This window comes from Bombus vancouverensis, chromosome 2 (genome assembly GCF_051014615.1).
Source record: "Bombus vancouverensis nearcticus chromosome 2, iyBomVanc1_principal, whole genome shotgun sequence".
NCBI classification, from domain to species: Eukaryota; Metazoa; Arthropoda; class Insecta; order Hymenoptera; family Apidae; genus Bombus; species Bombus vancouverensis.
Window position 1 is genome coordinate 11,894,718 of NC_134912.1, and position 14,999 is coordinate 11,909,716.

The window sequence follows — 14,999 nt, forward strand, 5'->3', positions numbered from 1 at the left end:
GGCTGTAAGTTTCGTTACGCTCGATCGCGATGATCTGGGACGTCGATGTTTTGCTTTAGTCTTCACGAAGTTCAAATTAATCGCAAAAGCCAAGTGAAAAATGAAGTGTAACTAACAATAACGATTCTTTAGAAAAAATTAATTAAATTTATAGGATAACATATTTTTATCTGAAACTTGTATGGACTTGGCGGTTAGCTAAATTCATTGATAAAATTTTTCGCGACGATTAATAAATAACATCACCTGTAAGATCCCACGTGTTATAATTAAGTTTATTTATCTCTCTAAAATTGCGATGTAGAAAATTATATTATACGGAGGAAAATAAAGGAAGTGAAAAATACACGAGGAGAAGAGAGGAACGATACAGGCAAAGGGTTGCCGATTGTGGACTGAATTACACGGCACTTAAAGCCAAGTTCGAACACGAGATCTGCATACCACGATGACGCCGCGGACGTACGCAAACTGTGAACCGGAACCGACTGCGCAGTCAACACGATAGGCCTATCAGAAACTTATGCTCGCATACACGTCAACAGGAACACGCGCTTTTAGTCTTTGCATTTACGTTATCGGGTGGCGCGGCGAGCTTGTTGTTTTTTCCATCCTCGAGAAATGGAAAGGTTTGGCTCACGTATTCTGGTAAAGTGACGAGGCGAAAGCGGTCCCGAGTTTTTGGCGCCTCGTTTATTACGCTCGATGCTTACCTTGCGTTCTTGCCGCGCGATTGTTTTTATTAGAAGCTGCGCCACGGGATTGTATATTGTTTTAACGGCCGCGTTTTTGGCCCGAGTATTAGCGGTGCACGGAATGAAATGCGAAATGAGGAAAAAGAGAAATGAAGTTGCTGGGTTTAATAAAATGTCGCCTCCGAATAAGCGATCTTGTGGACTTAATGATCTACTGCATGCGACTCAATTTATGGTAGAAAATGTTTCATTGATATACCTGTTTGCCTCAATTATTATGCTATGTATATTTTAGATTTTGATTACGAAGATGAAATTATGAGGGTATACTAATTTGCTACGATATTAATATAATATGTAACGTAGTATTTGGTAAATATTTGACTATAATTTGAATATTGATCGCGTTAATAATTCACTTAATAACGTATGAGTGCAAGAGGAACTTTTTAATAAGAATAGTTGAAGTTATTTGTACCATGAAAAATATTTTTATTGTAATCCCTATTACAAAATTTCGAACGTATTATTCTGCGTATTATTCCGTTGGAATTATTGTAATTTATTACCTAAGTGTTTGTATATTTTATCCTAGGAATTTTGGCGAGACAATGATGCAGAGACAGTAACTCAGAAGCAGGAAACATCATTGGAAACCGTAACTGTTGCAGGTATGATTGATACATACTTAATATGCTTTATTATACTCTCTTAATACAATTACCTTTAATATAATGATTTCATGTAACAGAAAAGATAATGTTTATTACACTACAATTATATTTTCTTTCATTAGTTGCAACAATATTCCCAGAAATAATAAGCCAAACCAATTTATGAAAACATAAACGAGACCAGACTAAGTTAACTTTCTACCAACGTATTACTCCGCAGTAACTTCATCTCTCACTCGAAACACGAAACACTACCAGACGCGAAATTACGTAAAAGCCCAAAGTTTTCCCTTTCTCCTCATACATCTTCCACAAATGCAACTTTTAACGTCAATAATATCTCAAACACCAATTATATAACATTCCCCATTTTTCCCCACTTTAACACGCCATTTATATTGCCTTTCATCGACTAAAATTTACTCGAACAACCGCTACGCTTTGCGAAACGATCTCGAGTAATTAATGTTCCATTCCCATGTAATATATTTCTAACTCCTATTTCGCAACAGCGAAGAAAAAAGCGATTTTGCGATGAAATGCAGCGAGAAAGCCAGAGCTGGGGTGGGACGCTGTTTTTTTCTTCTCTCTTTCGGTGAATGTAAACACGGAGGCAACAGGGATGTAGCCACCCCCATAAATAGACGCGTGGTAACGTGGCGCACGGTACGATGAAACAGGAGTGAGTTGTAAAATGTGAAGGCGTTTAAAAGTGTGACCGAGCTAGTTACGAGGATCGAGATAACCGGCCAAACTTCATCGTATATCACGGTGGGCCATTTATCAGCGAGATTTACATAAACTGATGGCGGTTCGCGACCGGAGGATTTTAATTAAAACGATGATGCCCTTAATTTCACCCGGGCTAAAGTGCATATCCGCCGTGAAGTGGCCGTGCGCCTGCATAACTTCGCGTACTTTATTACGCCTATCTCAAACGTCTGCGAGATCGATGACTATCGACAATAAAATCGTGAAAAGAAATTGTGATGTAACCGAGGAAGAGTCGATTTTTTGCGAAAGGAATACGTCTACATCTATGAGTCGTTTACAGGTCAAAGTGGTCGTTTGAGATTTTTGAAATTTTTGACGATTTAGTGTCAACGCACGATTGGTCGATGCTTATCTAATAAAATAAAATGCTAACTTCATCGATTTTCCCTACTTTCAGTTCTGTAGAGTTAATTTATTTAGCAAACTAAGTGGCTCATATAAATATAAATAGAAGGTGTACTATAGAGTTTTTATGTTCGAGTTTTCGTTAAAAAGAGGAGGAATCGAGTGCTTGTTTTTTAAGGAATGGTAGAAACGTTTTACCTACGTCTTATAAATCAAGCTCTTGTCTAATTTCTTTGAATTTCGGGCGATCGTTGCAAGATAAACGAACCCCTGACTGGACGATGCTCTTATCTCTAGCTCCATCGCAATTTCGTGAATGTATAACGCAGAGTGGATTAGAAATTGCTTGTTCCGGACTAAAATTTCTATCATCTGCAATATTTATATCTGTGATATCATCTATCGTCTGTTCTATCATCCCGAATTGAATATCGTAATGTCGATTGTTAAACGCCAAAAAAGAGAAATTTTGAACTATATCGTTAGCGAATAAAGATGTTTAGTAGCAACGGTATATACTAAATGATATCCTCATTACTTTTACTTTGCTTCGTTATTTCGCTTTGTAACTCCGTCGCAACTGCTACAACGTTAAGGTATACAATAGTGCCGCTTTAATTACACGCTTGACGAATTCGTGTATTTAACAGAAGTTGGATCGAATAGAAGCGAGCAGGGGAAAAGTAAAAAGGAAAGCTGGAACTGTAGGAGTGTTGGATTGTTCAGTGAGCCATCATGAAATTTTAGATGAAACAATAGAACTGCCCAAGGTATGATCGCGCGGAATTGATGACCAACACCATAAATTGAAAAATAAAAAATGATCTGTTGAATATAACGAACGTTTTTAAAAATTTCCTTAGAATCTGCGCATATTTCTGTGATTTTTTTTTTTGTAAGAATTAAATTTATCGAAGCTTTTTGAGAAGTTCTAATCACGTATCCAAATAATAAAATTGAAAAATTTACAAAAAGTTTTTATTCATCAAGATCTCGCTAGACACACAGATCTCAAATCCAAATCGTTTGTCCGAATTAAGTGGAACAAAGCAAACGTACATACGAACAACCTTTGAACAGCGTCTACTAAATTCGGTGCAATTTAAGAGACACTAATTCTCGAGAAGCCGCTTTTTCCGATGCTTTTCGACGTCTGGTTGAGACTACGTCGAATTGACAGCAAAACCGAGGATAAGAGGAAGAGGGTACGAAAGAGGAGGAGATAGATGTTTAAAGCGGTCGTCTCATCACGATGCCTGATAGCTAATTCGAGAAGCAGGAAACTACGTTGATTTAGGGGCATTGACAATCAAGTTGAGAACACAGTTGGTAGCAGGTGAGCGTAGAACAAGGTGAATGGCACGAGAAAGTGCAGTTCTACACGTCTGCTGCATGTTAACGTCACGTTTACGACCTGCCTGTAGGATGGAAGTTCCGATAATTAGATTCGATGACGTGAAAAATTGATTGTAACTTGGGTTGGTGTAATAGCTATCTATAATAGAAATAAGTAAAAGAGGGTAAAGTCTGTAAAGAAAATTGTAGGCAGTGAGTAAACTGTTTTTATTTGTGATACTCTTTGTCCATATTTTAAATTAAACTACGAACTAATACCTAAAAAAATCTCTATCTCTATCTATATTCTTTATAAATATATTTATAGTTAGTAAAGTAGTATATTTAGTAATTTGGTTATATTTAGTATAGTACTAATAGTTATATTTACTAATGCACAACGTGCAATTTTATCTCGATGCATGCAATTTGCAAATTGTTCAGAGTTTCTAGATATATCTGCAATTGCAGCGGAAAAACCTATATTTAAACAGTAAATACAAAAATAGAAATGATACAAAATTAGTGATGCATGATATTTCGCCAAATATGCACGACGACACTTCCACAAAACATGATGTACGGTGTAAAGGTACAATAAAGGTACGCAAAGGTACAATAAAGCAACAATAAATATTTGATTAATGCCTCCACTGAAAATCTTTTTTTCACGATGTACGAGTCAGAGCACTACATTTATATTTTTTATATCGCTGTATTTGCTTTAAATCTTCTCCTGAATGTGTGTGGCTCTAGTCATTCGTCACAGGCACCGTTGTGGCTATAAAAAGTGTATGAAACGATTTTACCCAGTTTGTTTGACATTCAACGATGCAAAATTTAAACGGAGTAACAAATAGGAACTTTCCAACTCACAAAAATTCATCTAAAAATGTTTTTAAAATAGATAGAAGGTAACTTAATCTACAATACTAATATTTAATTACTTTTAAGAGTAAGAGAATTATTAAAAATTTATTTCTACAAAATTATCACGTCGAAGCTTCATCGTTCACGAGTAAATCTAAGTATCCAGGTATTTCTAACTATCTCTCGATCTTCGTCCACTAAAACTACAAGAAAGATCGTGTATTCTCGAGTCAAAATTCCTACAAGCACCCAGAACATTCAAAGATGTAACCTGCAACCGCAACCAGCTTCACGGACACGGTTCCCATAATTTTCCCGACAATTTCGTTTCTACTGATCCTCGACGGCGACCCATGGCATCATCCTTATCATCTAGAAAAATGGCAGGTCGGCGTGCACTTCTGACGAGGTCGCTGTGAAGGGAAACTACGTTCAGCATGCAGTCTGCGGTCAACCGAGTGACGAACAGCTATTTCGTCGACTGTTTACCGCGGTTGCTCCATTCGTCCTTCTTGCTTTTTTTCGGTTTTTACATTCACCAACGACAGCCTCTCGATGAGATTCTATTCACCGAGGAGCACACGATTCCATGGAGAAAACGCTGCCAGCCCGCGCTGCAGAAGGCATGGAATTTCGGAACATTTATACAATTTCATTTCATTTTTTGTTTATTTTTTCAGAGAAATTAATCGACCAGAGCTCACTTGTTAGAAAATATCGTCATATTGATTGTTTGAATTGACGTTCATATAGAATGTTTATTTTAGAGTAATTCGATGAATAAATAGATTTTTAATAAATTTTGTTTAATAATGCTATTTAGCAGATTGCACGGAGAAAGAAATTTTAACATTTTAGTAATTTACGTAATAAATGTTTGAATATTTTACTCGTTATAAAGAGTACACAATAAAAATTAAGCAGAGTTATTGATCGTACATTCAGTCAATAGTTATTCCTTAGTAAATTTGAAATTACGTAATACACGACCCAATAGCAATATATCTACGTGAATATAGGTATCCTTACCTACGTTTCTTCCAAGGTACGAATTGCCATCCAGAAAATTTCCCATGGAACAATCTCTCATCCTCTCGTAATAACTACACACACACACACAGAACACTTGCAAAGCACATTCCGCAGCAACTCCTGTCGATATTGCTGTACTTACACGTACTTATCCTACTGTACAAACGGTATTCAAAGCAAGTAGAGATAAAAGATTCACATATCACGCCGATTCTTTCCAAACTCTGTCTATTCCCATTAATTACCTCGTTCAATCTTCTTTTATCTTCCGGTTTCACACGTTACCGTCGATAGTTTCCTCGCGAATACACCGATTACAAGGAAATTATCGATCGCTCCCGTCTCATCTTTTCAATCGTGAAAGACGTTTTGACACTAACCCGCTTACCGCGACGCGTTTCTATTTTACCGTTTCATCCGAGCGAATATTTAGCGAACGCAAATTCCAACGCAAGCTCGTATCGACACGGAATTCAAGCTGTCAAGCATCGTCGGTCCATTCGAATTCTCTGCTTCCGGCGAACGAAATCGCGATAGTCTTCCCTATTCGGTCGCCAGGTTCGAACCATATCGTTCACGCTGATTTGCTCTCCATCGAGTAAACGTTTTGACAATGCCACGGGAATCGTATACAGAGAAACATATTGTGTTTCGATTATCTGTTTACCGAATATTCCGTCGGTAAATTGAGAGACGAAGTTGATCCCATCGAATATGGATAGGTTTTCTTTCCAACTTTTATGTTTGAACGATATATGGAAGTGTAAATTCACGTGTCTATTTTTTGTTTAATGTCTATTGTTTTGACCGCTTATTGTAATAGAAAAATGTTAAAAGTAGCTGAAAGAAAGGTCGGCGCGTGAGAATTGAAATTTAAATATTTCGGGTAAATTCCTTTTCGAAACATGTAAATGAAACTCAAAATGAGACTATAAAGTATTTAGACATGGCAGTTCGAAGTACGAACGTAAGACTTATGGAAAATTTACCTACGTACTTTAAGGGAAGACGTCTACGTAGACGAAGTTTAATCCTGACAAACTTTTCGGATCTCGATAGCAATTTAGAATTTACGTATTTCTATTGCGTGTCATATTTCAACATAATATTATATATATTATAAATATATATTATATTATATTCTGCCCCAAATTATACTTTCTTTCATTATCATTGCACTTGAATTCTTCGTGTAATTTTCTCCTATAATTTTTTATTTTACCTTTATTTTCCGTTATACCTTACCTAACATAATAATAATCTTCGCAAAGCTAGTGGTTAATTAAAATTTTCAAAAACTTTCTACAATTTCACTGCTAGCATTTTTAATCTACTCAAATTGTCCGACGAAAATCCGTGAAAAAGGAAAAATTTCAATACCCGTGCTTCTCATCTAACCAGTAAAATTTTTCGTCGCGACTCGCTGAACGAGGAGTCCACAGTTTTCATTACACGCTTAGCTTGGTCGAGGATTGAACGCATCTTCGTCGTCCCTTGCTGCTGCGAAACGATTTATTTCAACGGTAACGTCTCCACGCTGTCCGAGCTAGCCTTAATTACTAAAGTCTAGTAGTGTGCCGAGCTAAACTGCAAATTGCAATTATTTGCTTTGACACTTGTTCCGTGACAGAGCTACTCTCCGTCTTTAATTCCACGGTTGCGTTACGCTGCTGTTCCCTAACTGTTTATCTCTCTCTTCCTCTTCAGCTTCGTCTCACGAGGTTTCATTATATGGCAGGTTTGCCAAAGCAAACAGGACACTATACAACGATGATGCAGGCCTGACTACTTTAACGAGGGACACAGTGACCGAGCAGACAGCCTTTCGAAGCGACAACCTCTCTCTAGACACGTGAGTGGCGTCTTTAACCACCCCCTGGAAGCGTGCAAAGCAGACGAGGAACGCGTTGATCTTCCGGCTAAAGTATCTCTCAATGGAGCTGTTCGTCATTACTCGTCGTCGGGGACGTTACGTAAAGTCTATAAGCCAACCCCTCGAAAGGGAAGCTCGATGCTTTCCCTGTGGGATCGGATCATCCGGATCATTCGCGAAAACGTCGGGGTGGAGAGAGAGAGCAAGATAGTTGAATAAGTGTGAAATAAAGGTATAAGAAGATGAGAGTGGAGAAATATCTGACCTCGTTGCCTAGTTTCGATACGTATCAGTGACTAGAAGATGGAAGGAAACGAAGTGCTGAGTTTTGGAATTAAAAGTATGCGGATGAATCTGATTGTTGTTACGTGCGGTGATATCAGTATCTTTATTTGGCGAATTTGGCAGACTATCCTGCTAGTTCGATCTCTAAAATCAAGAAAAATATAGACGAACAAACTTGGATGTTAGAAGCTTCTAATCTGACTGTAAGAAAGATCGATATTATATTAGAACGTAGAATATAATCGTTAAAAGATTTTGAACCGCACAAAAGATATTTAAATTATAAAATGTAATAGAAACGAACTAATACACCATCCTACTACCTTGATATCCAAAAAAGGTGCAGAACGAACACCTTGAATTTCCAAAAACCTGTAACTGTGAAAAAATCAACATAGTCATAAGCAAAATCAATACTATGCTCGAATATATTCATACGCTTTACAATATAAAGGTCGATACAGAAAATTAATGGAAGTATTTTGACGTGCTCGAACGACCAAAATTCCGATAGTCGAGCCATAACGAAAAATTTAAGTAAAAGCCAGAGTGCATAACTTCCGGATAGTTTCCGGCGTCGTTACTTTTATTCATTCGCTTCTTATTCCTCGGGGGATACCGCCGTTCCTTCCATTAAAGTCTCGACAAGTTAACCAGTGCTGAACAAATGATCGATGACACTGCATGACGGTGAAACTTTGGCCTCGTATCGACGCAATGCATAAATGGATATGGCGAGCCAACGTGGACGAAATTGGATAGAAGTTTCGCGGTATTTCCATTGAAACTTCCGCGATAGATACATCATAGGCGGATTGTTTACGGACGCGGCGAACAACAGGCATCTCTTCCGCCTCGGATTTTCCATAAAGCGCCGTAAATCGGCGGCAAGTTTCGTTACGCTGGTAAAACGTATCTCGCGACCCCTCGGGAAAAGAATCCAATCCCGATCTCTGCCCTGCTGGCTCGAAATCACAGAATGTTTCGACGTCCAAGCAAATGTGTTTTTCAACTCTGTTTGCAGGGAGGGTGGTACTCTTTGTATACATACACATATGCAAACTTTTATTCTTTGATCTTTTTCAAAACGATTTCATTCTTTATTTGGAATTTATATCGCATATGTTCATTAAATTTTTGCATGTCTGCATCGAGTTAGTACTTGCACATCTCCGATATAAAAATGTTGAAGTTGTTCTTTATATTTGCCAAAATAATTGCATCCTTCATTTGAAATTTTAATTCAATATATTGGATTACATTTTTCTGTCGTTATTTATTATTCATTTATTATTTCAATTGTTCAAACAGAGGAAAAATGGTAAAATAGAAAGAAAATTTCTCTCGCGGCCATCTCTCTGAAAAGCTACATAATATCTGTGTTAATGGTTTAGTTTACTCTTGCGCAATGCAGTGGTACAACGATTCGTGTAAATGATTAAATATGAAACTCTACTTCGCATTTTGAACTTTACTATACCCACCGTAATCATTAGCTCTATTACACGTATAATTATAAAAATTCTGCCGTTTCTATTTACATTTCATTCTGCGAGTATAAATGTCCATAAGTAAACAATGATATTAACCAAATCTTCCACATTTTATCAATCAAATCTGTGTAATCTTTTCCGCTCGTGAAACACGAAACAACATCGATGCTGCACTCGTACACAGCACATACGAGTAGAACGAGTCGCTAAAGGGAGAAAGAAGAAAACGAGAGAAGCGGAACGGGTCGTCGAGATAAAGGTATAACGGGCAATGACGACGAGGGTTGAGAAACGAACGGGCGGAGGAAGAAGCGACGTACTCAGTGTAAATTCATTCATGGAAAAAGAAGCCGACCAGAGAGAAGCTGAGAGTCTTGGACTGTGTGCACGCTCGAGCCACGGACGTCCGCCCACGGTTTCCCGTACCATTCACGAGTGGCAACGCGCGTGAATGAAAACGCGCCTGCGTAGGTCCGGTCCGAGAACGTGCGAGTGCACGTGTGTTACGGCTGTTCGAACGTGCAGCGAACAAGTATACTTATGTATGTATTCGCCAGCCTCTCTCGCTCGCTTTCGATTTCGAGTCCGCGAAAGGAATAATGGAATGCGTCGACTTCATCGAGAAGTTTCTTCTTTGGGATCGTAGACTTTTTTGTATCGAGAGGTAAGTTGTTTGTAAAGAGAAGCAGTGGTTGTGAGATTGTGTATCCATTGAATGATCTTAGAAATAGTTTATCCTGATAATATAAAATGCGACTAATTACTGATTCTCGAGAAAACTACTGAGAAAATTTCCAATTTTAAAGATTATAAATTCGCCAAACAATAAATAATCACAAGATAAAGAGAAAGTACGATACAAACAATAAGAACTGTTGGTAAGTTTTTCGATTTTAAAAATTACGAATCCATTAAACGATGAATAATCACAACAAGATACATAGAAACAAAATACAGATAATAGAAACGACATATAAAATTCTCCATTATCTTTTTGAATACATAAAAAGAAACGAGTTGCGTAATATCAAGGACAGCAATTTCAAAGAACCTATAAGAGATAGAATACTACAAGAAACTATGCACATACAGAGAACTATGTACACGAAATAATCATACAAAAAACCTCATCGCCATCTTCCTTAGAAGATCCTCTACAAGTGGCCGGTGAGCTATTCTCCAACGAAGATTCGCGGAACCGCCACGATAAAACCATCTCGGTGCGACATTCCAGACTTCAGCAGAAACACGCCCTCGGCATTCGCAGCCGCTGCTTCCTGTTTCGCAAAACCGAATTGGCGTCGCGTCTCGATTCGATGCTCCCGGCCGAGATGTCCCGTGCAGATAAACGCAGTCACAATACACAAGGTAGAGAATGCGATTCGGTTTCTCCGGGCATTGTGCGAGTCCCAGTTCCGCGCGGAACGAGTTTCGAGCGTCTGGCTGCGCGCAAGAAAATAGAGGGAGAGGAAGCAGGACGGAAGGACAGCTTCTGACAGGCCATGAGCGGGATTTGCATATCCGCTGTCAACCCGTTCGACTGGTGAGCAATAAGCGGCAAGGTCATTCACACTGGCGCGCCGTTTGTTCAATGAGTTCTCTACGCTCTTCCCTCGTTGCACAACCGTTTTCGTTCGCTCTCTGCTCTTTAATCCTTCGCGTCAGCTGTCGAAGACGCGTGCTTCAACGAAGATCCGTTATTGTTCATCGTCTGGACCGGCCCGTGTCAGAATTTGTTTCGCTTTGTTCGATGGTCAACCACGTTACGATTGTGCGGTTTCTGCCTGGTTTAACGTGAATGTCCTTCGTTTGCGCGCGTTTTATTAGGTGTAATACGCGAGCCGGAACATGAACGAAAACGGTAATTGCGCCCATGAATGACAGTGTTGTGTAAGAAGCTGTCTCGGTGCACGGGTTAGCTGATTGGTCTCGCGCCGGAGTGAATGAGCCGCGAAAACAAGTTCTTTTAACGGAACTTTGAGCTAGAGTAACCGGGATTTAGTGATGCGATTCTCTTTCTTTTTTTTTTTTTTTTAGTTTCTTTTCAAAGTGACGTTAAAGAGATTTTTCAAAGTATGGCTGGGATACATATGCAGTGGCTGCAAAAGTTACCGCTCAGACCAACGTTCCATTCCAAGTTAAATTGCATATTAGATTATACAGTGGATTATTTAAGTACAAAATTCCTACAAAAATTCTGTAATATATTCTACAAAGAACTTACATTATATATTATCAAGTTTCTTTAAAAGAATTAGATTCTTTGAAGAAGAAAATTATATTCTGTATTTAAACTATGTTCGAAGATAACAGCAGAGCAGATTACCAAGTCTTTATTCGGTATAAAAATTGTTTGAATAAAAAAAGTCAGCGTGCTTAAAAGCTTATGTAATACATCGTCTGCGTTGAAACTAGAAAGAACACGTTTTTTACACTTCTATTTATATCCGAGAATAAAACAGAAAAAGCAATAGGAGCCTAAGGCCACGTAGCATTGCGCAACGATCAATCCATGAATTCATCGCCTCTCCGCCGCTATACAGAGATATCCTGGCATATCAATTTCACCAATCGACGGAAACGAACGGAAATCATTCGCGGATAACATTTCCATGGAAAGAGCAACACGTAGGCCGCAGCGTTTACGGTTATCTGATCTTTAACCCCTTAGACTTAAAGCAGCGATACGTGTTTCCCCGTTTAAAAATCGAAATATCTGCCTCCAGTTTAAAACGATTCGAACGTATACAGGCGGCTGCCTGATGCCGGACTCGGTTCTTTTTCTACTGAAAAATCTGATGGTTGGTCGTGTGCTCGCTACGTTTCGAGAAACGCGAATCGTCCTCGTGGAAACATGTAATTTTCTTCATGGCTAAACAATCGTCAAGGAAGCTCTGTCGGAGAATTAGGAGTACCTCTCAGCGTCTTCTAGCGTGCAACGAATCCGTGCAATCCGTTTCTGCAAGTGGAATATACTCGTACTACGTTTTGCAAGATTTCCTTCAATTTATTGACAATTTATCATTATATCGGTATTATCATATATCTACTGAACGAGGAATTTAATAATGGCAAGAGTTTGACAAGATTTACGATTCAACAAGTCTTACGATTGAAAAGTTTTCTGGAAGAAAGGTACGTAAGACAAAATGGTAACTTGGGAAAATTGGAAAGTTTGAAAATTTTAATTCTACTTTCTTGATATTATATATGTTCGTGAATGGGTAACTGTTACGACTGTCAAACAGCTTTCTTCTTTTTATATGTACAAAATTATAATTTCATAATAATTCAATTATTTGACTAATGGAAAATACACTCGATATTTATACGAGCCTTTCAAAAGGTTCTGTCAACTCCATAAATCTAATCTCACGACACAATATTCGTGACTTGTAAAATGTATCTAGTAACATTAATCCAATCGTACGAAATGGATCAAACAATTGATTTTGATTTACAACGGAGTCCAAGATTCGGCGGTAAATAAAGTGTGCAAAGCGACGCCTTTGCTCGTCGCTTTTCGTCTGTCCATTCTTTTTCCTGTTTTTCCGGCAGCGACAATGAATCCCAGCCGGGTAGCGCGAAGGATAGCAGTTGCCGGGGTAAAAGGAAAAATGAGCTGGAGAAAAAATACGACCAGTCCCAAGTTCGTTTAACGGTGCCGAGAACTTCACCCGGCAAACGTCTTCTTCTTTTTCTCTTTCTTTTTCTTCCCCTCGTTTCCGCCCTTCTTCTTCTTTTTAACCACGTCCAGCCTCGTATCTACCTGTCCCTGCACACCTATTTTGTTGTCTCTGAAAAAGAGCGTCGACTAATTTCCGTCCGAATCCTCGTCCACTTGCCACGTGATATATCGTACCGCATGTTCCACGCAAACGCGCTCGACAATATGAGTTCGCGAAATTTCTTGCGATGTCCTATTTTTGATACTTGAATAATGTTCTCCCTTGCATTGCAATATATGGTTTAGAATTTGTAAGGTGACCGAGTTGCAACAGTACAAGTCGCCCCATAAATCAACTCCTTCGACTATGTCAAATCAACGCTACAATTGTATCGATCCTTTATAGATCGATAGTTTATCTGACGTGTGAAATATTATCGATTTCATAATAGATGAGTTTTATGTTTTTTACTTTTAAAGTAAGGGAAGTGTTGTTTAACAATTTTACTCGTGTTATTTCTTTCACTTTTCTTTTTAAAGCGGTAGATATATTTTGCAGGTGAAAAAATTAAGGCGCTCCATTTAACAATATTAAGGGTACAGAGAATAGATTATGTAAGGACAAAGAATAGGTAGGTTAAATACTGGAATCCTCTATAATACAGGAAAAGTAATGAATCTTAATTTAAGCCCTGATACAATGGATGAAAATCGCGCTGTATTATTTCATCTTTAAGCGATAATTCTTATATACTGATTTATTCTTCCCTTTCATCTTTTAATCGGTGCCCTTTGATCGTAATTAATCTTGGCTTCGCAACTTTTATGTATTAAGTAATAATTCTTTCAATCTTCAAACGTTGGTTAATTAAATTTTATATTTTGAAGGCTTTAGTTAAATTTAAACTTCTATCTTACTATTCTACGATATTAGAAAATTCTGGAATATTACTCTTCAAATATAATCTCATAAAGCGAGGTATTTTGAACGGAGCCAAGTTTTAAAAAATTTATTTCAAACTGTAATTAACCAACCTCTTTAATTTCAGCTAAATTTATCATGCTGCACGAACTAAACTTATTAACTAAATTTATCATTCTGCTGGGACGAATAGCAAAATTTTCAGCGCACAATTTAATCAACGGAAATCTCTTTAATCTCTACTTAACTAAACTAAATATGTTCATACAATTGTCAATTATTCAATTATACATCTGCTTGAAGCTACTACCAAATTATCCACTAACTAACCATTTCATCCACTTTAATGTACACAGTTAATTTAATATAACAATTTTCTGCAGAACTTAAATTCTATGTATGTTTATGCGCAGATATCAACGCGTAAAATAAATCACAAAAATTCTTCTCTATTTGTTTCGTAACACAAAGCTAAGTTTTGTTAACGATATATAGGGGATCGATATCGAGCCGGTTGCCGATTACGTCATTCTTCTCCGAACGATGCAAATTCGATCATGTTTTACGACACTACTAAGTTACTGTTAAGCATGTATCAGGAAAGGAATATCGGAAGCGTTTCAGCTCTATTCCATGGATACAGAAACCGTTATTCCTGGTGAGTGTAAGCCAGAAACGATCGTATCTGCCGCGTTATTAGCCGGCACGAATATTTCACAGCACGCTCGAACGGTTCCATTCTGCTCACCAACTTTAAAGTTTAACGCGCGAAAGTATCGATACGAGTTCTATACGCGCGAGAAAGAGCTTGAATATCTTGCATGAAATTCTTATTGGAAGGTGAAGTCCAGAGAGTAATAGTACTTGAAGTCTTGAAATAAGCGTGCTTTTGAAAAATAATATAAGAGTTCTTGAGTTGTTTTCACTTGTGGGTGCATTATTTTTCATTAAGTACTTATTGAGCGTTGTCAAGGATTGATTCAAACTTTTGTAAGAATACTTGGCGAATTTAATCCAACGATAGAAAAATAATT

General features: G+C 37.9%; 1 protein-coding gene and 1 long non-coding RNA gene across 8 annotated transcripts in view; one reads left to right on the top strand and one right to left on the bottom strand.

Moving 5' to 3' along the window:
- The window catches only part of kug (FAT atypical cadherin kugelei), a 500,026-nt gene that overhangs the window by 245,022 nt on the left and 240,005 nt on the right, over nt 1-14,999 (bottom strand). The window lies entirely within an intron of this gene.
- The window catches only part of LOC143305150 (uncharacterized), a 107,704-nt gene that overhangs the window by 89,943 nt on the left and 2,762 nt on the right, over nt 1-14,999 (top strand). Inside the window, exons 2-3 of one of the 2 annotated variants that reach the window (XR_013061867.1) lie at nt 1,291-1,366; nt 7,433-9,384. This is a non-coding gene — a long non-coding RNA (uncharacterized LOC143305150). Of the gene's footprint in view, nt 1-1,290; nt 1,367-7,432; nt 9,385-14,999 lie in introns of those variants that run through there. The other variant, XR_013061868.1, reaches the window with a different exon arrangement.